The sequence below is a fragment of the Podarcis cretensis genome (assembly GCF_951804945.1).
Source record: "Podarcis cretensis genome assembly, chromosome: 10".
Classification (NCBI taxonomy): domain Eukaryota; kingdom Metazoa; phylum Chordata; class Lepidosauria; order Squamata; family Lacertidae; genus Podarcis; species Podarcis cretensis.
This window is the reverse complement of record NC_137179.1, coordinates 36616370-36643375: the sequence shown is the minus strand read 5'-3', so window position 1 is coordinate 36643375 and position 27006 is coordinate 36616370. Positions and strand designations below refer to the sequence as shown.

The 27006-nt window shown below is 44.2% G+C and overlaps 1 protein-coding gene across 1 annotated transcript in view; it reads left to right on the top strand.

Annotated features, from left to right (window-relative positions):
- The first annotated feature begins 17901 nt into the window (after positions 1–17901).
- Positions 17902–27006, top strand: part of ELK3 (ETS transcription factor ELK3) — a 53782-nt gene continuing 44677 nt past the window's right edge. Inside the window, exon 1 of the mRNA XM_079991936.1 lies at positions 17902–18340. The gene's annotated coding sequence lies outside the window, so the exon portion shown is untranslated. The remainder of the gene's footprint in view (positions 18341–27006) is intronic.

Genomic DNA, 27006 nt, shown 5'->3' with positions numbered 1-27006 from the left:
ATCTACTGAGATCAATATTTATTGCTGATATACATAATTGCATAGAGAACTGTTCATGTCTCAGTGGTCCCTCTGTGGAGCAAAACCTTTAAGTCTCGAGTTATGTTGTTTATTTGACCATGAGTGAGTGCCTTTGTATTGCAGACATAGTGTATTTTGGGAACCAGAGAAGGTGCTGTCGAAGTGCAAAACCCCACTAATATTATTATTACTGTTTTTTGAACTTACGTATTTCACATTGTGAATAGCTCTGGGTTTTCAGCATGTGAGGGATTTGAGGACAGAACTGTGAATAAAATATTCCCATTGTTTACATGTCCTTTTGTGTGTCTCACTTTGCAACTTCACATATATATATATACTTGTTTAGCTGAGGTTTCTGTGTGTGCATGGACAGGCACCCCTCCCTAAGGAAGCTATGACAGAAGGCCTGTGCAAATGTGCTTCCTCTTCCTTTTACTCCCCAACTTTTAAGGTCAGAGGATCTGGAAAAACCTCCTCCACCCTGCGATTTGATCTCATGATTGCAACAGTGCCACTGTTCCTCTCCCCACTGCCAGCCCCCTCCAATCCACTTCCCTTCTCCACTCTTTCCTCTCCTAGTATAGCTGTTAACCCCTTAAATGTCACTTATTGATTCAACCACTCCATATGGATTTCATAAGATAGAGGAGGAATGAGGGAACGCAACATTTCATACAGTTACCATGTACTGGAGTGACTCTTAAACATTCTAGCAGCGCTAGGATATAGGAAAATTGTCCTATCCTGGTGTCCTAGGCATCTGATTTGCATGCCACATTTCATCTTTTGCATGCACACAGAGACATACAGAAATACTTTTCTTTACTCCAATATCTTTACAGGGTTGTGGTTTGATGTGAGCTGGATCTCTGGCAAGATCAGGAATGTCTGCCTCACTTCTATAGGCATTGTATTTGGTGGATGAAATTCTCCACGCTATCTGGAAAAGCAATGATTTATAAAAGGCCAAGATAGTTAGCCAGGCGTATGCAGTCTCCTTATGTAGACAAAAGTTGGGGAAACAATCTGAAGATTGCAAGTGCTGTCAACACTGTTAAAAACTGTGAAGCTTTGCCTCCTGCCCTATTCATCCACTCGTCTGCTGCATATCCTGCCTGCTGTGGCAAGAAACTGGGAGTCCTATTTGCCACAGCTAGTTGGTAGAAGATGAACTGGGAAGCCACAAGGCTGCATCTTCTTCTACTGTTTTGATACCATTATAAATAGAAATACTACTTCCAGCGGTGAGCTTGTCACCCAAAAGCAACATTGGCAATGGTTAATAATGATTGTGTAAATAGGTCCATTTACATTATATATGTACTAAAGAATGTATATAACCACTGGCATGGGAAGGGGGTGCGGTGGGTGCGGGCTGCCCTGGGTGTCATCCCTGAGGGGGGGTGACATCGCCGCCCCACCCCCTGGGACACTCGCAACTCGGCAGGGGCAGCACCCCCCCCCAGGACACTCACCACTTGCCGCGGGTGACACCCCCCTGGGATGCTTGCCACTCGCTGTGGGTGGTTAGCTCTGCCCCCAGGTACACAGCATGTGCACTGCTCTGGGTGTTAGAGCAGCTAGTTCCGCCTCTGTATGTAATACATAGTGTGATTCAAGGTGTCTGCTTACATCAGGGGTAGGCAACCTAAGGCCCAGGGGCCAGATGCAGCCAATCGCCTTCTCAATCCGGCCCGCGGATGGTCCAGGAATCAGTGTGTTTTTACATGAGTAGAATGTGTCCTTTTATTTAAAATGCATCTCTGGGTTATTTGTGGGGCCTGCCTGGTGTTTTTACATGAGTAGAATGTGTGCTTTAATTTAAAATGCATCTCTGGGTTATTTGTGGGGCATAGGAATTCATTCATTTTTTTAAAAAAATATATAAGCCAGCTCACCACATGGTCTGAGGGACGATGGACCAGCCCACAGCTGAAAAAGGTTGCTGACCCCTGGCTTACATGGCTGGTCAAAACAGTTTGCTACTTGAAGCAGAGTCTCCATTCCCTCTCTAGGCCCAACACCTCAAAAGGTTTTGCTGCACGTTTCAGACATCAAGGAGTTACCTGCACTTATCTTTCCTCTGCTCTTTCCAGGCACGGTCCCCAATTTAAAGTGTTTGAGCACTTTTTTTTTTTTTGCTCCAGAACTTTCCCCATGAAAACCCACTCTTTAAAGCTCTTTAGAGCAGGTTGTCATGGGGAAAGCTTGGGGGAAAACAAACAAGGAAACAAAAAACACTTGGAGACTTCTACCTCGAAAGATCAAGGCAAAAGTTAAGTGTGGATAAGCCCCAAGTTCAGCCTTTATTTATTCTTCCCCACCTTCACCATTCTGCAAGTGTCCCCCTACCCATGCCCGATCTGCAAACTGTTTACAAAAGGCGCTAGTCTTTCAAGTACTATAGCCCCCCTTGTTTCAATTTTCCTGTAATCGGAGCATATAATCATTGCTTTGCTGTTATGTGGTACCATACAGCTTTGAGTTGTAGCACTTCTTTTTTCTTCTTCTTAGAATAATTCAGTGCACAACAGGATGGCCACATTTTCTGCACAGAGAGCAAAAGCCCACCATTTGGCTGAACGCCTACTCCGCATAACACAACCTCAAGGGCGTCTCCACATACAGCACATTGCAATAGTCCATTCTTGAGGTTATCAGGGTGTGACCAAGCTACCCCCATCCAGGAATGTCAATAGCTGAAGCTGGCAAAACACACTCCTTGCTGTAGAGGCCATTTCTGCCTCCGTTGACAACAACAGCACTTAGAGCACCTCCAATCGATGCACCTGCTCCTTCAGAGAGAGGGAAATCCGCTCCTAACTCAAAACAGCAGAGTGTTACATCAGCAACTGGCTGGTAGTTGTCATCTCCGGGTCCAGTGTTGTTTCTTAAGGAGCAGGTGCTTCACTGTCTTATTTGGAAAGGAAGAGCTTAGTTTCCTTTGCCTAGTTCACCCATCCAGATCTCAGCAATACCTGCTAAGCTGGACCCACAACCATGATAGATGCTTTACTCTGTACCAGGCACAGGCAAACTTGGCCCTCCAGATGTTTTAGGACTACAACTCCCATCATCCCTGACCACTGGTCCTGTTAGCTAGGGATGATGGGAGTTGTAGTCCCAAAACATCTGGAGGGCCGAGTTTGCCTATGCCTGCTCTGCACTGAAGAGCACTGCCAGAACAGAGGGCAGAACAGCAGGGTCACCTAGGTCCAGGTGGAGGAAGGACTGGCGAAGAGGACAGCTGTCAGATGCTATCTCTCACCTCTCCTTACCTGACATGTCCATCCTCTCATGTCATATCTCACCCTGCTCAACAGTTAATATCCTGGCACCCCAACTCACCCCACTCGACACACATACACACACATTATATTCAGCCAAGCTTGTGATAGGAGCCAAGTCTATTCCTGTTGCAAATGCATCCAGATAAATAGGTCCCACCTGGTAAGGGCAGGCAGCACCTACTCAGATGCTCGCATGTAGACACAGACTTAGATGTTAACAATGTATGTGGCTATACAAATAACGCACAAACTTCCATGTAGTTTCTGGGTCCCAGAGATTTGGCTGCCAGAACACAACATGACAACAGAATGACCAGCTGCTTAACCAGCCAGAGACAGGAGAGGGAGCTCTCTCCACATTAGTCAAAAAAGAAGAGATGCTGTGAGGGTATCCTGCTTACCAAGTTAAGAGATAAGAGCTGGAACTCTCCCCATTACTATTGTCAGGTTTTGTTTTGTTTTTGTTTAACAAAGACCCACCTCTTTACTTCTTTCTGGATACCTGATTCTGAGGGAAAGTTGGTAAAAATAATTCAGGGTGTTTTGAAATGTAGTGAAATTAACATTACCTGCCTTCCTTTCTCATGCCCATTCACAATTTTCAAAATATTGTTGCATACCACCCCAGTCTCCAAGTGGTGTGAGATCGCAGTGTTTTGAGGCACTTACCCAGAGTTCAGTTTCCTCAGAATGAGGGACAGTGGAGACAGCAGTGTTTTTATGATATATGGTTTATTTACATGGATATATAACCTGAGCCTATGGTGGAGGGGCTCACAGTGTTAACACCCCAACAAGACCTTGCTTCTCCTATAGCCACAGCCTTGGATTCCAGCAGAAATCAAGCATATCTCTCCCTCCCAGACTTCAGGCTGCCTCCTCTGTCTAGCGTCTATCTCTCACACACGTTAACTTTGGGTTTTGTGCTTCTAACTGCCAGCAGTTTGGTAGCATACTTCACATAAAATGCTCCCAGAACCAGAAACCCATCACCCCATCATTGCAAGTAAAGAAGGAAGCTATACTTGCCTTACTGTGCCTGCTCTCTGGCTGGGGAGGGGTGGAGGAAATCAGCCCAACACCTGAAATTTTCTAAGTAAAGTAAGTCTTGCTGAACTTGAAATTTCCTTCTTAGTAAAGCAAGCAATAGCATCAGGTAGCATAAATAATTTAAATCTACTAGTAAGGCATTATATTTTTGTAATTTATAAAAAGCTATGAATCCACTGTAGGAGGAAAGGTTTGCTGAGAAGAAATGGAAAGGGCACCACCATTTCTTCATCCTGTCTAGACTGAAAACAGTTTACGTTCTATCAGTGTTTGTGGTCTGCAATTTTAAAAGAAAGGGAAAATAAGCCCTGCAAGTTGGCCTTGTTCGTCTGCCTAGTGTTTCCAGGCAATGGATGCTGCACCAGCATGTCTTACCCACAGGATAAGTGCTTTCTAACATTAGCATTGGCCAATGTGAGCAAAACAAAGATGTCTACATAATTATACCTTTACATGCAGTACCATTTATTCCAGGAACAAAGTGCCATGGAGCATGGTTAGAGGAAGCTAGAAATAATTGCGTCCTGGAAGAAATCTTTGAGAAATGCCTCCATTAGCATGCCTCCAAAAAGCATGCCACTTACACAAGAATCTGTTCCATGCAAATCTTTCAGACCTCTTAGAATATTTCATTTGACAGACAGGAGTAGATTAGGCATGTGCAGACAAACTGGAGAGGGGCAAGACATGTGTCTGTTTCCTAGCAAGCACTGGTACTCTCTGTACTGCTTACAAAAGATGCATGGAATATGTATTGCTTGAAGCAGAAAAGCATCTCCTTTTCTCCATGAGATCACATTGCATTATGTGTATGCGTCCCTTCATCTTCAAAAAGCAATGTAAGTAATGGTGACAAGAACGTATATTCTGAAGGCACCCATTGTAACTGTGTGTACATTAGAATCTTGACCTGGTTTTGGCATCCAGGATGCACTTCATCAGAGCTAGAAAAAATCCCAGGTGCAAGATCACCTGCATGCTTCAAATTTGCAGCTGGATCTTATGAATATTAGTAATTTTTGTGCCTTTCCTACTCTATGTAGGGCTATTAACCCACAGGAAACATCAGTCAGTGGTCAGAGCCGGAGATAATGGTGGATAGAGCCATCCTTCTTTACTCTTCTCCAGTCACTCTCTTTCCATACCTGCCCTTTTCTCTATCTTTTTCTGCAAGCATGATAAGCAGTGGCATGATTTAACAAAAGCCCCATCGGTAAGTACCGGTAGTTCTCGCTTCAAACCTTCCAGGCACCTTCTAGATCAGGAACCCTGAAAAAGCAGGGTTCTTGGTTGTGAGGAGGTTTGTGCTCACAAACCTCCTCACAACCAGGAGGGGGGTATGTCCCCTTCAGATCTCCACACAAATTAGATGAAGGTCAGGAATGGAGGGTGTATGTCCAGTGATGTTGGGGGTTGGGCCAAGGGGGCAAGCCTCCACCCTCCTACACACTTGTGCCCAAGGTGTTCTGTCAACAAGAAAATACACTCAACATTTTGCTTACAATTACAACCTGTTAAAGAGTATTTTGTGGCTTCAGATTCAAATCCAGTGGAGAGGACAACCACAATGACTCAACAATAGGCCCCTTCTTAAATAGCACTCTACTATGTCCTAAGCATTGCAGATCTCCAGAGTGAGGTTGGTCAACAGACTGGAGCTGACATAGTGAAATGTACTGAAGAACCATCATTTCTCTCCACTTTGAAGAGAGCTAACCTTGCAGAGTCTAGCGTGGGTTTCTTCCTGCTCAGGGGAGGAGAAGCCAACCGTTGAACACTGTAAAGCAAAACAAAAGGCAGAAGAAACCAATCAACAAAAAAGACTAGGGAGATGAAAGAGTCTGAAAGATAAAAGTAAGAAGAGTCTGATGTCGAAAAAAGTAGAGTCCCTCTAGATTACCTTTGAAAGGAATACATTCCAAGATCACAAAAACCTGGAAGCTAAACAAATGTAAATATGTTCGTTCATTTAAAAAGGCAGAGAAGAGGGGGAGATGCCACAATGAATGGCTTGTCTGCTCTAGAATCCCTTTGAAGACTGCTCCTGATTCAGAAACCTATGCCTGCCCTGATGTGCGAAGGAGGACACAGCCCTGTGTTCCTATGGGGGCACTTGTAATGGATAGGAGCATCCTGTACAAGCCTGGAGTATAGAGTTTATCTCAAGTGATTGGATTGTATGAGAACATAGAAGGGAATGTCTAGTTAAGTGGGTTAAAGATACAAAATGGTTTATTGTGTTATTTTTGTATTCTTCTGCTTTATCATGTATTATGTTTTAAATTTTTATTTTTTTTAATAAATATTTATTAAGGTTTTTCACAACAAAACAAATGTCACAATCAGAAAAAAAGAAAAGCAAAAAACAGAAAAAAGACAATCAAAAACAGCACGACAAAAACAACAATAAACAAAGAAAAAGTTATTACTTGCTTACTATCTTTATAACCCTCTTTCCTGACTTCCTCACATCTCCCTTTTCTGTGTTCCCCTTTACACAATCAATTTTAGCAGTTTCCTACCCTCTTTCCAGTCTTAATCAATATTATACATTTCAGCCTATTATGCATTTGGTTTCCTTTTCTTTTAAAACCATTTATCACATGTTCTTTATAACTTAATCCTTTATATCATTTGTTTAGTCACAACATAATAATACTCTGGTCTTACCCCTTTTTTTCCACGTCATTTTTACATATTTCTTTTTACCAAATCACTAATGCCATATTATCTTTGTATCCAACATCATTTTAACATTCAAACATTTTACAATGTTTTTGGAGGTATTCTTTAAACTTCTTCCAGTCCTCTTCCACCGACTCTTCTCCCCGATCTCGGATTCTGCCAGTCATTTCTGCCAATTCCATGTAATCGATCACTTGCATCTGCCATTCTTCCAAGGTGGGCAAATCTTGTGTCTTCCAATACTTTGCAATAAGTATTCTTGCTGCAGTTGTTGCATACATAAAGAATGTTCTATCTTTCTTTAGCACCAATTGGCCGACAATGCCCAAAAGGAAGGCCTCTGGTTTCTTAGAGAAGGTATATTTAAATACCTTTTTTAGTTCATATGTTTTAAATTTTTATGTACCCACCCTGGGATTACCTTTAGTGATGAGAGGAGCAAGTAATAAATACTTTCTTTCTTTTATTTTTTTAAATTAAATTTTATTTTATTAACATATAAAACACATACATATACATTTACACAATACACGTACACAACACACTACCTTATTTTCATAACATAAAACATACCTACATTACTCTATACAATATAATACCTACCTATACTATACATATCAACATACCTACACACCCACCCCACACGGACACCCATCAAGTGACTTGACTTCCAGCCATTCTTGTTACGCTACTTTTTTTTTTCCAACTAGCTTAAACGCATTTCATTACAGTGGTACCTCGGGTTACATATGCTTCAGGTTATAGACGCTTCAAGTTACAGACTCCGCTATCCCAGAAATAGTACCTCGGGTTAATAACTTTGCTTTAGGATGAGAACAGAAATTGTGCTCTGGCGGCACGGTGGCAACGGGAGGCCTCATTAGCTAAAGTGGTGCTTTAGGTTAAGAACAGTTTCAGGTTAAGAACGGACCTCTGGAACGAATTAAGTACTTAACCCGAGGTACCACTGTATTTCTTTTATCTCTTCGCAAGTAAGAAATACTTTCAACAAACAAAAATAAATAATACAATATGTGTGGCATCTGACTCAGAGTACATCCACTGAAATAAACCAGCTTAGTTGAGTCATGACTTACTTAAGTCCGTTGATTTTAATGGGTCTTTTCTGAGTATTACATTTTTATTTGAAGCCTGACTTCCAAAAAGCTGGGAGACAAGATAGATTCTGGAAAACATGGAAATCCTACTGTTGATGTAATGGACTGTCCTGTTCCTTGTGCTTTTTGTTTATCATCTTTCATCCAACTTTCTTCTTTGTTCTCTAAGCTGAAAAGGATGCAACTTCTCATATGACTTCCTCAGATTTAGTAGTCCTCTTCATATCATTGCATAATGTGCTAGCTGGGAATTAATTTCTTTCTGGATATTAATTCTTTGAGTGCTCGCATTAAAAGCAATAGGGCTTCTTTACAACATAATTCCCGCCAGTTAAAAAAGGTGAAGCTAAATATAATTAGGGCTGAAACAGAAGAGTGCTAGGTCACTAGCAGTCAAGCATATGGGGAGCTGGAAATATACGTAAATATCAACAGAATTAGAAATAGTCAAGATTGGGCAGATCTTCTACAGTACAATGAAACCTTGGTTTTCGAATATAATTCATTCCAGAAGTTCGTTTAACTTCTGAAACATTTGAAAACTGAGGATCAAAGGGCTGGCAGCAAAATCCATTGAAAAAATGGAGAAATGAGCCTCGGAAACGATTAGACTTTTGAGATGCGTTCGAAAACGGAAGCATTAACTCCTGGGTTTTCGGTGTTTGGCTTCCAAAATGTTCAGCAGCCGAGACGTTTGAAAACCGAGGTTTGACTGGAGCAGGGTTAGGCAATGTCATACCCTCTAGATGCATGAAAGAAATTTGCCCAAAGCAGGACATTGCTGAGTGAGTCACCGCAAGTCAGGGACTCCAACGCACAGGCCAGGAAACTCTTGGTTTAGTCACTGCTATTCCTGTTACAGATCAATACTAAGAATGGGGTAACTTGAATGTAAGGCTGTATCTACACTGATCTGGAAAACGCTATTTTTTAAAAAGTAGCAAAGCTCTCAATGCAATGTTACATTGACGACAGCTTGCTACTCTACAGTCCCATCTGGTGTCACATGTTTATAGCACATTTTTACGTTTTAAATTATCAGTGTAGATTAGTCCTTAGGGCGAATAAGTTTTAACATATGAGGAAAAGAGAAAAATAGAGCTCCTCAGAAATCACATATTGTCAACCAGGGGTAGGGAACCTCAGATTCAGAGGTAAATTGCAGTTCTCTGGGCCTCTCCATCTAGCCCTTGGTACTCTTCCAAGCTCCTCCTCAGCTATACCCCCACTTCCTGCCCCAGGCCAAATGTGTCACTAGCCCTACTTTGCACCCTCCTAGAATGTTTCTGCCTGGCTAAAATGTGTCATTGAACTCTGATAATTAATGCCTAGATGGAGGATACAGAAGGGTGTGCAAAACTAGCTTAATGTAAAATGTATATTTGCTGCTCTGCACATAATTTGCCCACACCCCACACCCCAAAGGCTGTCCGGAAGTGAATATGGCCCTTGGTATGAAAAAGGTCCTGGCCCCTTTTGTCAATGATGGTAAGAGTCTTTTAAATATATATATTCCATATAACTTTAATTTAAGATACATTATTGTTTTGCCTTCTGGTCTGAAACTTCCTTTGATATAAATGAAAGCTCCCCAGTAATGGTTATCTAAGTAGTGTGTTGCTACTGGCAGGGATTTAGGATAGATCACATAAGGTAGAAACATATCTAGATCCCAGTATGAGCTGAGAAGTGGTGTACAAACCCTTATTTTCTTCTTGTGGTTAACAACTCAGGCTTCTGTCTGCCACATGCACAGTGCACTCTAATTTTGTGTGTGTTTAAGACAGGGGTCAGCAAGGTTTACCTCACCTGGGCCAGTTCACTCCAGCGGAAACCCTCCGTGGGCCGGATTGCGTATGTGCCTGCGATTTCCGGCATCTGTTCCAACGCGATTTCCAGCAGATGCGTCTGCACAGATGCATTTCCCAGCATCTGTGCATGCGCAGGCGCGATTTCCAGCGCCATGGAATTGAGTCCCCGCACCGCGCTGTGCCGGTTTAGCACAGCACATGGGGACTCACCAAGTGGGCAGCTTAGTTCGGGGGCAGCTTATGGGCTGGTTAAACGACCCCCATGGGCCTCTTGTGGCCCATGGGCCTTAGGTTGCCTATCGCTGGTTTAAACTGTCTGCAGAGTCAGTGGAAGATTTTGGGGCCTTAAATTTCCATGGTGCCCTATGCAACGAAAAATTTGATGACCCCCCCCCCATCTCTCGCCTTCCATTGTACATCATAGTTGCAGCACCCCCCACAGCATCCCCGAAGCTTCACACACAGTGCAACCAAACCAGTCGCACTCTGGCAGAGTGATGGTGGAAACAGCTATTGAAAATACATCCGGATAAAAGCTGTAGGGTTCAGGGGTGGGGTGGGGAGGTGTAACAGACTAAAAGTTCAGCCTGCAACCGACAAATCTATAGTGGAGTTAATTAATAACACTCTGGTGTCAGATAGGTAGAAGGCCACCCTTCTCCTCAACCCCTTTTCCTGTTCATTCAGTTGAAACAATTAAGAGAAAAGGCTTACCCACCCTTTTCTCATTTATCTTGGGCTTGCATTCTTGATAAGATCCTGGGATTCTAGTCATTTTGATTAAATCTCTTTTTTAAAAAAAATCCAATTTTGACAGTGAACATTTCATACAGAAAAGGAATGCTATGTGGTTGCATATACATTTAACTTTTATCTAGCTACGAATTTAGAAATGAACAGAGACAAAATAATAAACTAACACTTTGATAGGAACATTACATTCTTAACATTTCTGCAAGGAAAAGGATATCCCTGCAGGAAGGAGAAAGGTGGAGCACTGCCTATGTAGCATTTCTTGTTCAGCATTGTACAATCCTTTGCAGGGACACAGGAAGAGGATACGGAAGTTTCTACAGGAAGAAGGAGGAAAGTTCAAACATAAACAGTGGCCAAAAATTACCAGCAGTTCGTTAGATTTCCTTTTGCTTAAGTCTTTCAGTGTAAGTCAATATAAAAAAAGTCATATACAAAGGTGTGCTGCTAAACACGCTAAAGCAAATAAGATTAGAACGAGCACAGTGTTTTAACATTAAAGCAATCATTTAGGGAGCATATTCATTTTGTAAAAATATAAATAAGTTTAAAACAGCATGCTGGCTATAAGGCAGGCATTACTATGACTATTTGTGGTCTCTAAATCTCCCACCTAAATTAATATGGAAGTAGGACTTATAACAAGAGTTAATGTCCTTTCCTAATTAGATTTGAATCTTCATCTTTCTTATGAAAAATATAGCAACTGTTTTTTTGAGGGGGCGGTAAAATTTAGCTTTGGCTAGTCAGAAAGTGGTGATAAATATCCCTTCAAAAACTGAGAATTTGGATAGTTCAGTTCAAAAAGTAGTTACTGAAACTACAGAGTAGACCTGTACATCTGACCCATCAAGCCAAACTCAGGTGGAATCTACACACATTTTAAAAAAGCTGTGAAAATGCTTTAAGAAAAGTTTTGAAAAAATACATTGAATTTGGCATAGCTCACTGTTGCCATCTAGTGTTCACATTTGCATGCTGCACTTTACAACACATTTAAAACGTTTCCTTTGCAGCTGTGTAGCTGAGTCCTCAAGGGACGCAGGTGGCGCTGTGGGTTAAAGCCTCAGCGCCTAGGGCTTGCCGATCGAAAGGTCGGCGGTTCGAATCCCTGCGGCGGGGTGCGCTCCCGCTGCTCGGTCCCAGCGCCTGCCAACCTAGCAGTTCAAAAGCACCTCCGGGTGCAAGTAGATAAATAGGGACCGCTTACCAGCGGGAAGGTAAACGGCGTTTCCGTGTGTGGCTCTGGCTCGCCAGAGCAGCGATGTCACGCTGGCCACGTGACCCGGAAGTGTCTCCGGACAGCGCTGGCCCCTGGCCTCTTAAGTGAGATGGGCGCACAACCCCAGAGTCTGTCAAGACTGGCCCGTACGGGCAGGGGTACCTTTACCTTTTTAGCTGAGTCCTCAGGGACGTGGGTGGCGCTGTGGTCTAAACCACTGAGCCTAGGGCTTGCCGATCAAGAAGGTCGGCTGTTTGAATCTCCGCGACGGGGTGAGGTCTCGTTGCTCGGTCCCTGCTCCTGCCAAACTAGCAGTTCGAAAGCACATCAAAGTGCAAGTAGATAAATAGGTACCGCTATGGCGGGAAGGTAAACGGTGTTTCCGTGCGCTGCTCTGGTTTCACCAGACGCGGCTTAGTCATGCTGGCCACATGACGCGGAAAAACTGTCTGCGTACAAACGCTGGCTCCCTCGGCCAGTAAAGCGAAATGAGCACAGCAACCCCAGAGTCATCCGCGACAGGACTTAACTGTCAGGGGTCCTTTACCTTTAGCTTTAGCTGAGTCCTCGGTCAACTAGTCATGTGTGGCAGCCGCCCAGAACCCCCTTTTGATTCCTCCCTGGTCCAGACTGCAAAAACAGAATTGGGGTAGCCATAAAGATTTGACATGTCAGAATCCACAGAAAGCATAGGTGTTGAACTACAGAGCCTGAATCTGGGAGGGTGTCTTTCTCATGTCAATCAAAAAAAGGGTTCACACCACGATAGGGCAGATTCAAAAACAGATTTCTAAAATAATGGTCAAACCATTGATGGCTTCTCTTGCAGCTTATGCTACATCTTCACAAATAGGTGACTGGATCTCCTGGTGGTTTGTGTTTTTTATAAACTGTGTCGGTTTAAAGCACACACACACACACTCCAAGAATGTTGGAAAATGAAATTTGTTAAAGGTTGTGAGAATTGTAGCTTTGTAAACTACAGCTCCCAGGATCCTTGTTGTCGTTGAGGGGAATGGGCTTTAAAAGTATGGCATAAAGGTAAAGGTAAAGGGACCCCTGACCATTAGGTCCAGTTGTGACCGACTCTGGGGTTGTAGTGCTCATCTCGCTTTATTGGCTGAGGGAGCCGGCGTACAGCTTCCAGGTCATGTGGCCAGCATGACTAAGCCACTTCTGGCGAACCAGAGCAGCACATGGAAATGCCGTTTACCTTCCCGCCAGAGCGGTACCTATTTATCTACTTGCACTTTGACGTGCTTTCAAACTGCTAGGTTGGCAGGAGCAGGGACCGAGCAATGGGAGCTCACCCCATCGCGGGGATTCAAACTGCCGACCTTCTGATCGGCAAGCCCTAGGCTCTGTGGTTTAACCCACAGCGTCACCCGCGTCCCTAAAAGTATGGCATATTTGTAGCCAAAAATGCAGCTGCTCAGAATGTCAGTTTGGTCAGAGCAGCAGCCCAAGGAAAGGGGGTGTTTAATCTCACTCTCTATTTTCCTGATCAAAATCACACACACATCCAGGGTGCTCTTTGTCTAAAAGGGGAACATACAATGCTCCCTTGTAATCTTCTCTTTGCAGGAAAATCAGAAGCCTGAATTGAAGAAGGCAATTCTGATAAGGAAAATAGTGGGGAGATGTTTTAAACACCCATACCCCCACTCTCCTCGCCCCAGCCTTACTGCTGCTCTGATCTCTTTGAGAGAACAGGAATTATGAGGATGAGGAAGAACTCCATCTTTGTCATGCTAAATTTGAGACTACAGGAAAATACAGAGGACAGCTGAAATGCGGGATGAGCTGAATGGCAGAGATTTGGATTTAGAAGAAGGGGCCCTCTAATGCTATGATTATATGAATGACTGCATGCAGGGAGCATAAAAACAACCACCACTGAATTTTCTGCTTAAATTTAATTGTGCTTGCTCTGACCAGCACAACTAACACAATGCACTTACCTCCAGGGGTTTGTGTTTCGTTTTGGAAATGAGACTGTGGTGTCTTTATGATATGTGGTTTATTTACACATATATACTATTTGAGCCTACAATTCACAGCATTAACACCCAAAAAGGGTCTTGTTTCTCTCATAACTGCAGCCTTGGATTCAAAGAGAAATCAACCATTGCTCTGTCTCTCTGGCTTCCCAGCGTCCTGCTTTGCTTCTTGGTTCCATCACTACAAAACTCAACTCTAAATTCAAGCCTTGTCCTTCTAACTATCTCTGAGTTGTGGGACGGGCTCCCCCCATTTGTTGTCTCGCACAGAGCCCTCTTTCATTTGTTCTCCTAATGGCCCATCATCAAGGCGATCACTTCATCAGGAAGCTAGCCTGGCTTGATTAGTTTTTAACACTTGCTGGATCCAGGGATTATAAGGGTCTGGCAATCAATTTAACACACACACACAAACCAACTCATAACAGTATGAAGAGGAACCTTGCTGTAAGCAGGATCCAAACATAGGAGCCCAAGCATGTGGGTGGAAAAAGAGGACTCTATCTGGCCTCAGAGGTTCATTGGGGCCTGCCCTGGTTGCAAGCCATAGCTGTCAACTTACAGATTTGAAAATAAGGGACCAGCAGCCTCGAAAATAAGGGATCAGCAGCCAAAATAAGGGATTTTGCTTAGCCTATGAGTTCCATCTCGGGCAGCCCGAGAGGGAGGGAAAGAGACTGTCGCCCACGCCACCCGCGAGCCCGGCATGAGGTGGTTGTGGCGCCACGGCGGGCGCTGAAGCGCCGCCCTTCTGCGTCCCTCCCCATTCCCTCCACTTTCTCCTCCCTCAGACTGCCTCCTCAGCCGCCACTGCCGCCTCCGGCTTCCCCTGGCAGCATGGCCGAAGTCTCGCAAGAGAGGGGCTGCCTGCCCACCCGCTGCCACCCGTCTCCTCACGACACGTCCTGAGGGGGAAAAGGGAGAGACGGAGATGCAGCAGCTCGTGCACTCTCTCTCTCTTGCTCTTTCGAGGCGGAGGACCCCAAGCCGCTGCTTCCCTCCCGAGCCGGGCGAGCATGAAACCCAGGAAATTTAAGGGACATCATCAATCCGGGACAGCAGCGGGACATGGCGCTGGGATATGGGTGTTTCCCGCCAAATAAGGGACGGTTGACAGCTATGTTGCAAGCCCATTACTACAAAGAATAAAAAAGAGGCTAACTTGTAGATAATTATTGAGGATTTTATTGCAAAACTATTTCCCTGAATTTATATGGGGTGTTCAGACCTTGTAAGATTTGCTAGAGTCAATAAGTATTGTAAGAACAAGAAAGACAACATTCTGAGTAGTATGTGCTCGCCCTTATCTAAACAAAGCTGGGGACACACACAGAATGTAAGTTGCACAAGAAACACTAGAACTTGCAGTCTGAGAGACTTGTGCCTCCCTATGGCATATGCATTCTCAAGAACTACAGAGTTCCTTAGTTGCTGATGGCATTCCCTGTACAGGAATTTTCACCTAATCACTTTGCACCAGCAGTAGCTGACATAATGTCCTCCAGACATTACCGGGTTATGATTTATTTCAGCCCCAGCCAGCGTTGCTAATACAGTCGTACCTTGGAAGTTGAATGATATCCGTTCCGGGAGTTTGACTCCCAAAACGTTAGAAAACCAAATCTTTGCTTCTCATTGGCTGCAAGAAGCCATGGAAGCCGCATCGGACATTCAGCTTCCAAAAATAGTTCGCAAACCGGAACGGTCACTTCTGGGTTTGCAACGTTCGGGAGCTAAAACGTTCAGGAAATAAACTGTTCGAAAACCAAGGTATGATTGTAGTTAGAAATTATGGGAGTTGTAGCCCAACAGTGTATGGAGGGCACCACATTGACTTTTCTTGCTTTAGGAGAAATCACTTTGCACCTACCTCCATCCACTACTTGCTGAAACTTACAATAAACCCTAAAAAGTTACTGAGACAGGACTTACCTTTGCAGAAGGCATGCTGACTCTTAAAAAAAACCCAAAACAAGACTTGTCCATGTATATCATGGGTAGCCAAAGTGGTGCCCTCCAAGTGTTGAAAATTCCCATCATCCCTGACCATAGGTCTTGCTGGCCAGGGCTGATGAGGTTTGTAGTCCACAATACCTGGCCAGCACCACTCTGTTCTGTGTGCTTGTTAATATTGTATTTAATAATGCTTTTCACCAATAGTTGTAGAGCAGGTGTTAAATTTAGCAGCCCCTTATGTCCTGGATTCCTGTCAACCTAGCAGTTCAAAAGCACAAAGTGCAAGTAGATAAATAGGTACCGCTCCAGTGGGAAGGTAAACGGCATTTCCGTGTGCTGCTCTGGTTCGCCAGAAGCGGCTTAGTCATGCTGGCCACATGACCTGAAAGCTGTACGCCGGCTCCCTCGGCCAATAAAGCGAGATGAGCGCCACAACCCCAGAGTCGGCCACGACTGGACCTATTGGTCACGGGTTCCTTTACCTTTATGTCCTGGATACTTCCTGATCCCTTTTTAAAAACTGTTATTGCATTGGCTGCTTCTCAGTCCTCTGGTATAGGAACAAGTTAGATGTCTTTGCTAGAAGACCAGTACTTCACATGTGAGCTCTTCAAGAACTCTTGCCATGGTAATTCCTTCATTTTCAATTTGTCAGTAAGGCCTAGACCTTTCTTGTTGGTCAACCCAATTTGCATCACTTCCTCAGACTTCCTTTCTGAAAAAAATCCGTTTAGGCACTGATATCTGTCCTGCATCTTTCCCAGTGAATACATGTAAATTCATCCAGCTTTTAGTCAATCCATTTATCCTGCTTCAGCACACCTTTTACTTCTGTGTCATTCAACAGCTTCCTAGCTTGCCTTCCTAGCCAGATTGCTGAGGTCTTTAAATAATTCAAATATTTTTTATTATTGATCTTAATGGTCTTTTTGCAATATGCTCCTCAAATTCTCCCCTCGCACCAGCCCATTACTCTCTGCTACCATTTTTTGGCTAGATTATATATATATTTGTTCCTTTACCTCTTAATTTGGGGGAGACTTCCATTTTTTGAAGGAAGCCTTCTGGCGTCTAATAACTTCCTTGGCCAAAGCTCTATAACTATGCTGTCATTCTCTTAGGATTTGATGGTACCTTTCCTAATCTGCAGTGCACATTCTGGTTGAGTTTTGTTTCCATTATTTTGGTTTTGAATAAGCAGCAAGAGTTCTGGAGATATTTGACCTTCTTTTCTTGCCCTTTTCACTTACATTTTTATTTACAGACCTCCTTCTTTCTGAGGCATTCTTGACTTTGTTGGATTGTAAATGCTGAATCTGATAGTACTTCACTGCTTCTAAGTGGTTAATTTTGCTGTTCCTTAAATTACTGTGTGTGATAGCACTGAATTAAGACTACAGTCCTGTGCGTTGGTAGTAGCACCTTAAATTTTATCAGAGTTGTGGATTTCAGTGGCCTGTGTACTGGATTGCAGAGCTTCTCTGCTGGGTCACTGGGCTCAGAAACCTTTTGATTTTGCATTTCAAGGGACGGAAGGCTGCCTTTGATCTGTCCCATTGTGTCTTAATTTAGCAGTTTATAGCACCTCTATCAGTAGAAAGCCTGGTGAAAAGTTATAAGGGCCACAGTAATTAGCAGAGCTGAAGTCCAGACACCCTAATCAACAACAACAGAAAATGCAGAATATTTGTTGTTGCTTACACTATATTAGTAGAGATATTAATACATGCATGCTTATGAATAGAACTCGAATCTATTATTGTATAACTGTGTTAACACAGCATTTAACATGCAGATGTGTGCATGTGGGGTCTCTCTGCGCGGGTTTGCAAGAACAGTTAAATGACTCCAGCTTGCTGTTATCCCAGCATTTTGGGGGGAAAGCTGGTTTATTATTTTTCAGCGAAGCCACCTTATGTTTTTAGTAGCTGTGGCCGATGAGCCAAGTTTGTTGGTCTTGTTTGAAGCTCCTCCCCGGGGGTGCAGAACAGGAAGAGGTGGAGGTCAGAGGGAGCTGCTGGAGTTCCTTGGTTTGTGTGTGCGTCTGAGTGAAGTTGCCATTACCCTTTTACTATGTGTGTGTCTTATATTACAGCAATGCTGCACATCAGTGGCCAAAGAGAGGGGAGAAGGGAGGAAAAGCCTGTTTACACAGACTGCAAACCGCCTGGGGAATAATGCAGGAAAGGAAGTGAGCCGGCTCGCTGTCTGACTGCTCCAACTTCCTGCTCTCTCTCTCTCTCTCTCGCACACACACCAACCGGGGGGGGGGGTGGGGGGTGGAAGAGAGAAAGAAACAAGGGGGGGATCAGGATCTCATTACAAGAGCAACAGAGCGTTTTCGAGGACTGTCAGTATGGAAAACGGGGGGATTTTACGCAGCTCCCTTTAAACCTGCGAGGAGAGGTCGGAGAAGCCCACCAAACTCCGGGTATGTAAGCTTTTTAAAAGTTGGGCAGAGTTTGGAGGGGGGAGGCAGAAAAGGGCGAGGGGCAGACAGGTGGGAGCAGCATGGGATGGCGCTCAGGCGGTCTCCCCCCCCCCCGCACCTTCCCTGATAAAAGGCGAAAAGTATCGCGCCACGGGTGGGGGGTGCGGGAGATCCCTGCCCCGCCACAAGGCATCCGGTTGGGGCTGCCGGGGGAGGCGGGAGAAGAGTCCCGGGTGCCGGGAGCTCCAGTGGCAGCTCCAGAAGCCCCAGTTGCAGCTCTTTGCTGCGGGGCAGAAGTGCCATCTGTCGGGCAGGGGGGTTTGGGAAATGTCTGAGAGGGAGCAAAGTGGGTTGTGTGGGGGGCGCGCGGAGCGGGGGGGGGGGAGAGAGAGACTGGCGAGACGTCGCCCTTTTGGACTGTGCGTGAGAGAGGGAGGGCAGTGGGAACTCCCGGGGTGTGGGGCGCAGAAAGGAGTCCCTGGCTTCTGCAGGAGGCGCGCGTTGTGTCAACTGCTTGTTGTGCATACGGCAATGTGGAGGAGTCTCCACCTGCCGTTGACAAAAAAACGCCGGGGGGGTGGGGGGCTAAAGATGGGGCTCTCTTCTCCAGCGGGGAAGAGGGGTGTGAGGAGGGGCCTCCAACTTGGCTGGAGAAATGGGAGTCTGGGGGTGCCACTGCGCCTCTCGAAGCGCGCGCGCGCGCGTGGCGGTGGGGAGGGGTCGCCTTACGTTTGGGGAGACGGCATGGGGGCCAGTGCCTTTGTGAAGCGGGTGAGCTGGAAGGGGCGCGCGCTGCCTGACAGGCTTGAGGAGACGAGAGTTAATTTCTCTCCGAAGGCGCTGCGTCGCCATGAACCACTTTAGGGGTGTGTGAGGGGAGAGGGAAAGAGAGTTTGTATGTGCGCCTTTATGTGTTTCCACAACCTGGGAGCGAGGTGGCCGCGTCCCTGCTCTTGCTGCCACATGGGCCGTTTTATTAAGACAATGAATTTGAGTGTGTGCGCGCAGAAGGAAGGAGTGGGGCGGCGAGGTGGGGTGGGGGGAACCGCACACCAGACTGTAGCCCAGAGGAATTAGAGCAGTTTGCTTAAGGGCAGCGCAAATTGCTGGGGGCTGCAAGGAGAGGAGGAAACGGCCAAGGGGCTTTGGAGGAGGGGGGCAGTGTTGGGAGAGTTTCTGGCTTGTCTGGAAACAGCAAGACTAATTGCCATGCGCTTCCGGTTTGAAACTGGCAGCAGACAACATCTTGAAAATGAGTCACTGCAGCTCACAAAGAAACTCTGTGGTTTTCTCCTTCTCAGGTTTATGTATTTGCTCTTTTACAGTTTCCTTTGTAGTTTTGAGAGAGAGCGAGAGCTGGAGAGTTTCCTTCACTCTCACCCTCTGCCTCCACCAAACCCCCTCCCCACTCCATTTTTATATTTTACACCATCAGTTTAAAAGAGGGGGGGAGAGACTGGAGAGTTGTTTTTGGATCTGGCTGTGCTGAAGGTTAGAGGGACTCTGATGCTGCAGGAGGAAAAAGTTCCATGAATTTTCCACTGGCTGCAGGAAGAGAGCCCATTTAGTCATGGCTAAGTAATGTCTGCACACACCAACTAATCTCATTAGGAGTTTCCGTTCCCTAACACAGGAGGGTTTTGTGAAGCCCTCTCAGCTTTTCTGCCCACTACTGTTGAAAGCGAGACAAGTTACATCTTTATTTAGTCAGGGTGGGGGGTGGGACCTACTTAATTTAATGCAGCATCTTTTTTATCATGTGATATTGAATGGCTTTCTGCCATCAAGGTTGTGTCATCTGCATATCTGAGGTTGTTGATATTTCTTCCGGCAATCTTAATTCCGGCAAGGGATTCATCCAGCCCAGCCTTTCGCATGATGAATTCTGCATATAAGTTAAATAAGCAGGGAGACAAAATGCAGCCTTGTCGTACTCCTTTCCCAATTTTGAACCAGTCAGTTGTTCCATATCCAGTTCTAACTGTAGCTTCTTGTCCCACATAGAGATTTCTCAGGAGACAGATGAGGTGATCAGGCACTCCCATTTCTTTAAGAACTTGCCATAGTTTGCCATGGTCGACACAGTCAAAGGCTTTTGCATAGTCAATGAAGCAGAAGTAAATGTCTTTCTGGAACTCTCTAGCTTTCTCCATAATCCAGCGCATGTTTGCAATTTGGTCTCTGGTTCCTCTGCCTCTTCTAAATCCAGCTTGCACTTCTGGGAGTTCTCGGTCCACATACTGCTTGAGCCTTCCTTGTAAGATTGCCGGAAGAAATATCAACAACCTCAGATATGCAGATGACACAACCTTGATGGCAGAAAGTGAGGAGGAATTAAAGAACCTTTTATTGAGGGTGAAAGAGGAGAGTGCAAAATATGGTCTGAAGCTCAACATCAAAAAAACGAAGATCATGGCTACTGGTCCCATCACTTCCTGGCAAATAGAAGGGGAAGAAATGGAGGCAGTGAGAGATTTTACTTTCTTGGGCTCCATGATCACTGCAGATGGTGACAGCAGCCACGAAATTAAAAGACGCCTGCTTCTTGGGAGAAGGGCAATGACAGGCCTAGACAGCATCTTGAGAAGTAGAGACATCACCTTGCCAACAAAGGTCCGTATAGTTAAAGCTATGGTTTTCCCAGTAGTGATGTATGGAAGTGAGAGCTGGACCATAAAGAAGGCTGATCGCCGAAGAATTGATGCTTTTGAATTATGGTGCTGGAGGAGACTCTTGAGAGTCCCATGGACTGCAAGAAGATCAAACCTCTCCATTCTGAAGGAAATCAGCCCTGAGTGCTCACTGGAAGGACAGATTGTGAAGCTGAGGCTCCAGTACTTTGGCCACCTCATGAGAAGAGAAGACTCCCTGGAGAAGACCCTGATGTTGGGAAAGATGGAGGGCACAAGGAGAAGGGGGCGACAGAGGACAAGATGGTTGGATAGTGTTTTCGAGGTTACCAGCATGAGTCTGACCAAGCTGCGGGGGGCAGTGGAGGACAGGAGTGCCTGGCGTTCTCTGGTCCATGGGGTCACGAAGAGTTGGACACGACTAAACGACTAAACAACAACAACAATTGAATGGCTTTTTAAATGACAAAGGACACAATGGTTTCATTTTAATGTTCCTAAAATAAGGGCTTTACCCTTTATTTTGCCTTTTTATACTTTTTTATTGGTTTTAGGGCTTTGATGTGTAATATTTGAAAATGGGATCTACCGTATCTTATTAGTTCCCGCCTCCTTCCTTCCATCTCTTTTAGTAAATGGAGGATGATAAAATGTTTATCTAAAAGCAAATATATGCTAACTGCATTTGGCCAAATTCTCTTGCGACTAATGTGTGCAATTTTGTGATTATTTTAAAATATTGTATGACATTTGCATTTTAACTTATTTTTGTATTGAAATAACTTTCGTACCCTGAATGCAAATGATTGGAGGCTGTCCTGTCTAGGGCTGAATGCGTCTGTCACATTCCTGTGTACCACTATCAAATTTCTAACTGATGAGGTTACCAGGCATCTGGGGATTTTCCTAGCCATAATTGCATTAATATCCAAAAACATTTTATCCAGGATTGGCACCCTTTGGATACAAATGGAGAATATCAGGATCATTGTGTGTTTGAAAAAAGTGTAATAGGTATTGGTTTATTGCACTTTTATTTTGGTTTTCCCATGTTCCTGCAAAACCTGATATGCGATGGTTTAGAAATTCAATAAATTGTAGAATTCCAGGTGGCTGCAGTGGCTAGGAGTGCTTTCTATCAATTGCTGTGGGCATCCGTCTGCCTCAGGCGACAATGGAGGGGTGCACCTTTGGGGGTGAAGTCAATTACATTTTCTGTGTTGACTTCACTATTTAACTTTGAGTAGTGGCCTGAGAATTACCATCCAGGCTTTTGTAACTTCAAGGACTGACTGTTGTAGTATTGCTGAACATGGATGCCTTCAAATAATGTTTAGAAGGCCTAGGTGTTGATAGCTCAACTCCTTCCAGAAACAGGTAGGTATGGCCATATTCAACAGGCATTTTGGCACTTGGCTCAATCTTGGGCTGCGAGCACCTATGCAAAATGCTGGGTTTGACCTTTAAAATGGTGCATACAGTGAATACTTTATCAGTGTCTGCTGTTTTCTGGAGAAGTTATGCTCAGACCCTTATGATCATAGACATTTGATGAGCGGTGGGATGGAGTACAGCCTTTTGAATAGTGGTACATAAACTTCAGAATAGGGACAACCAACTTGGCATCCTCCAGATGTTGTTGGTTGCATTCCAACTCTCATGAGCCATGGTTGACTTGGCCAGTGTTCAGTGATGATGGAAGATGTAGTCCCAACAACATTTGGAGGGTACCACTTTGGCTCTAGAACATTATTCCCAAAGAAGCACAACTCCAGACGGGTGGTTTTTGCAGGTGTATTCTGCAACATGTCATGATGCAATAATAGTGGTGGATTTATAGTGAACCATCCATATATCATTCCACTTTTAGGGCCGGACAATATATCAATATATTGTCTTATATCAATATCAAGAGCAAATCATGATAACAATTAAAAAAAAAATTACCTGGCAATATATTGTGAATCGTGTGTGTCTTTGTGTGTGATAGTCAAAAAGCATGATACAATGGTACCTTGGTTTAAGAACAGCCCTGTTTACGAACCATTCGGTTTACGAACTCCGCAAAACCGGAAGTAGTGTCCCAGTTTGCGAACTTTACCTTGGTCTAAGAACAGAAGCGGAACGGTGGAAGGGCACTGCCGGCGGGAGGCCTTATTAGAGAAAGCATGCCTCGGTTTAAGAATGGTTTCGGTTTAAGAACAGACATCCGGAATGGATTAAATTTGTAAACTGAGGTACCACTGTATTGTGAAAATTGGGAAGCCAATGCTTCTTCCTGTCCTGTGCAGCCGTTGCCATTGCTAACTCCGCCTCAGCTGCTCTCCTGTGCCTCCTGTAGCGGCAGCAGCAGACTGATGCAAAATTCGCTCTTTGATAAACTGTGTGTGCACTGCAGGGTGGCTTTCTGCCTTAGCTCTCGGTCTCCCCTGCCTGCCTCCTCAGTGGCAGGCAAAAATCCTCCTTGGAGATATCGTGTGCACGCACATGCGTGCAGCCTAACTCCACCTGAGCGCTCTGTTTCCTGAGCAGGTGGAGCTGAACAGCCTGCAAGTGGGAACTTCCCTCCATCAGAGACGCCAGGCTCTTGCTGAAAGGCAGGCACCAGGTTGGTAAGAGGCTTAGGTAAAAGTGTGGCTTCTGGAATCTGGAGCCCCTTTCCTCCTCCTGTTCTCATGTAAAAACATAAACTTGGGTAATAGGAAAAAGAAAAAGAAAAACATGCTGCTCAAGCATAAGACCCCCTCCTTTTTTGCTGTGCTTGTTTGTTGCAGGTGGGTGTGTGGTTGTCTGTATACACCTAAGCTGATTAGAACTCAGTCAAAATAAAATGTGGTATATCTATACCAAGCTTCCGCAAACTCGGCCTTCCAGATGTTTTTGGCCTACAACTCCCATGATCCCTAGCTAGCAAGACCAGTGGTCAGGGATGAAGGGAATTGTAGTCTCAAAACACCTGGAGGGCCGAGTTTGAGGAAGCCTGATCTACACCCATATATATCTTCAGTCACCATGTTTGTTAGTAGGCATTCAGTAGCTCTGATAAGAAAGAAATATTGGGGGATTTGTTTTGTTTTTGTGAACAGAAATGCTGGTATAATAACATAGTACCATACACACCAGGATTTGACAAAAGACCTCACTACTAACACATAGGCAAGGAGCTTTTTAACCCTATGACTAGAAATTGTGGGGCAGGTGGGCAGGGAGGGTATCCTGCCACCTCTTCAGTTTTCAAGATACGCAACAGATGTGGGGAGCAGGACAACAAAACAAGAGAAGTGTTTCTGCACTCCTTTCACATATAGTTTAGCTTGTGTTGCAGTTGGAGTAGGGGTACATGTTTTCAACCACTTAAGTCTCAGATTTTCAGCAGTGATGATTTCATTATGCATCAGGAGGGTTTTAATAAGGTCTACTGACACGAAAATACATAAATAAAAATTCTGTACAAATTTTATAATCTGTATGAAATAGGCAAATGAAGCATACTTGAATATATTTTCTGGTTTTGTTAATTATGGGAAGGTAGAATAATTACTCAGGTCAATGTTGAACTCCCAGTCAGTCTTTATTTATTTATTTATTTATTTATTTAGGTGGTTTTGCACAAGTTGCAAGCAAGCTTGCAACAAAAGCAAATAGATAAAATAGGGTTACTGTACATCTGGAATTCCCCGGGATTTAACAGGCGAAAATAGCACCCAGGGGAAATTTTGGAAAACTGGCAAAATGTCCAGGATTTTGAGATTGAGTTTAAAAAGCTCAGCAACTATGAGCGTCCTTAAAAAATCTCAACAACTTTTGTGTCGTGAATTTTACTTCTAGAAATATGGCAACGCTAGATAAAATCATTCACAATAACAAATCATTGCTGCCAGTATCCAAAGCACTCTTTCAGGTAGTGCAAGGATTCCACTGAATAACACTGAAAAAGATGTGTCTTAATCAACCACCTGAAACTATAGAGAGATGGGGCAACATACACCTCAGTAGGGTGAGGAACCCCCACTGTGAAAAAGCCATTTCCTAGGCTCCCACACCACATACCTCATCCTGCATGGGGACCACAAGAAGGGCTTCATCTGTTGGTTATGGGCCAGTCAATATGGAATAAGCCATTCTTACAGATATTTGCATCCCAAGGTGTTCAGGGCTTAATACTTTGCATCGGGCCCATAAAATAATTGGCATCCAACGTAGTTGTTTTTAAAAGAGGTTAATGTTATTGTGGCCTGCTGCTTGTAGGTATTAGCCTGATTGCTGCATTATTTTGTACTAGTTGTAATTTCCATAACATCATCAGTGGTAGACCCATGTGAAGTGCATTATAGTAGTCCAGTAGAAATCCAGCTTCTTCTTGCAGCATTGGAAATTTTGCCTGGCATTGCACAAGCACATTTTTAAAATTACCTTTGGAGGCATAAGGACTGCACCCTTCTTGAGTGATGTTTGGCTGGCTGGAATGTGGCCTTGAACTTTGATAATGTTTCTTGCTTGCTGGCATAGATGGAGGATAGAGAGCTGTGAAGATGGGCATAGAAACCTCTGACTTTTACGTCACCTGCAGTGTTAGGAGTATTTTTTAAGCATAAACTGCACAATCACAATCACTTCACACAATTTGGAATTAGAATTTCCTGATTAGAATGCATGGATTTCAGGGAAACCTGAGTCCTATAACATCTCATAAATTAAATGGTTCAGGCAGCATTCTTATGGTAAGTCCCATTGATCTTTCTGTAATACATTGTAATACTAAGTAGGCATATATATGATGGACTACCTTTTGTTTACTGGTATTTCTGCCAACTTATAAACAAAGGAATTAACTTCAAATATTATTGTTTTTTTCTGTTTTTAAATGAGAACCTGATTTTAATTTGTTCATGATTTAGAATGATGCAGCAGGGCTAACTAAATGTTTGCTGGCCCAGTACCAAAATATTTAGGAGAGGGCATGCCTACAGAAGAGGTATGCATACAGAGATAAGCCCCCCAAAACATGATGCTGTGTGTGGATTGAAGTGACACTTTGAGACTAGGAGGCAAGTGGCTTTGACAGTTGTAGCTAAAGCAGAGGTGAAATAGCTTTAGAAAAGTTTTGTATTACGAGATTGGCATGAATCAAGGTAATTCTTATATTAATTTCCTGGTTTGCTTATTTGGATATTCAGATTCATGTGAATGTAAATGATGTAAATGTAAAGGATGTAGATGTAGATGTACAGTGGTACCTCGGGTTACAAACACCTCGGGTTACAATCACTTCGGGTTACAGACTCTGCTAACCCGGAAGTAGTACCTTGGGTTAAGAACTTTACCTCAGGATGAGAACAGAAATTGCGCGGCAGCAGCAGGAGGCCCTATTAGCTAAAGTGGTACCTCAGGTTAAGAACAGTTTCAGGTTAAGAATGGACCTCTGGAATGAATTAAGTTCGTAACCAGAGTTACCACTGTATGGCTGATGTTCGGGAAGGTGGTGGTAGTGTTTGGCAGCATGCCTTCACTTATCCTTACATGTTTGCTTACACCTGAGGAGACTCAGTGTCCACGTAGGGCTAGAGAGATCTGGTACAAATGTAAGAAGACTATGAGAATGATCTTTTGAGGAACCTTGCACTTTTGTACCACTGCTGCCTCCTCTCCTTTCTTCTTAGCATGAAGCAGTCTCTTTCCTGGTTTTGTGGCAAACCATAGTTTATCATTCTGTCCCAACTGGAAAAACTATTTTATATGATTTCCCTGCAAAACAGGATTGAAAAACAGAGCTGTATCCTAGTTTCTGGTTCTGATTTATAGGGCAAGCACAACTATATCTTGCTGGTTTGAATGAGATGGCAGAGTATGCTTTGCCTGAAGCAAGGAAAGAAAAGAGGTCATTGCTTCACATGATGGTAGGAGGAAGCAGGTGTGCCTGAAGCTGCTTAAAAGCTGATTCTCGTAACACCAACCGTGGTGTGGTGTTATGTCTGGACTACCCGAAACAGGTGGAGTCCTTTGCTACTAAGTAGACTATCTGCTCCTAATTATGCA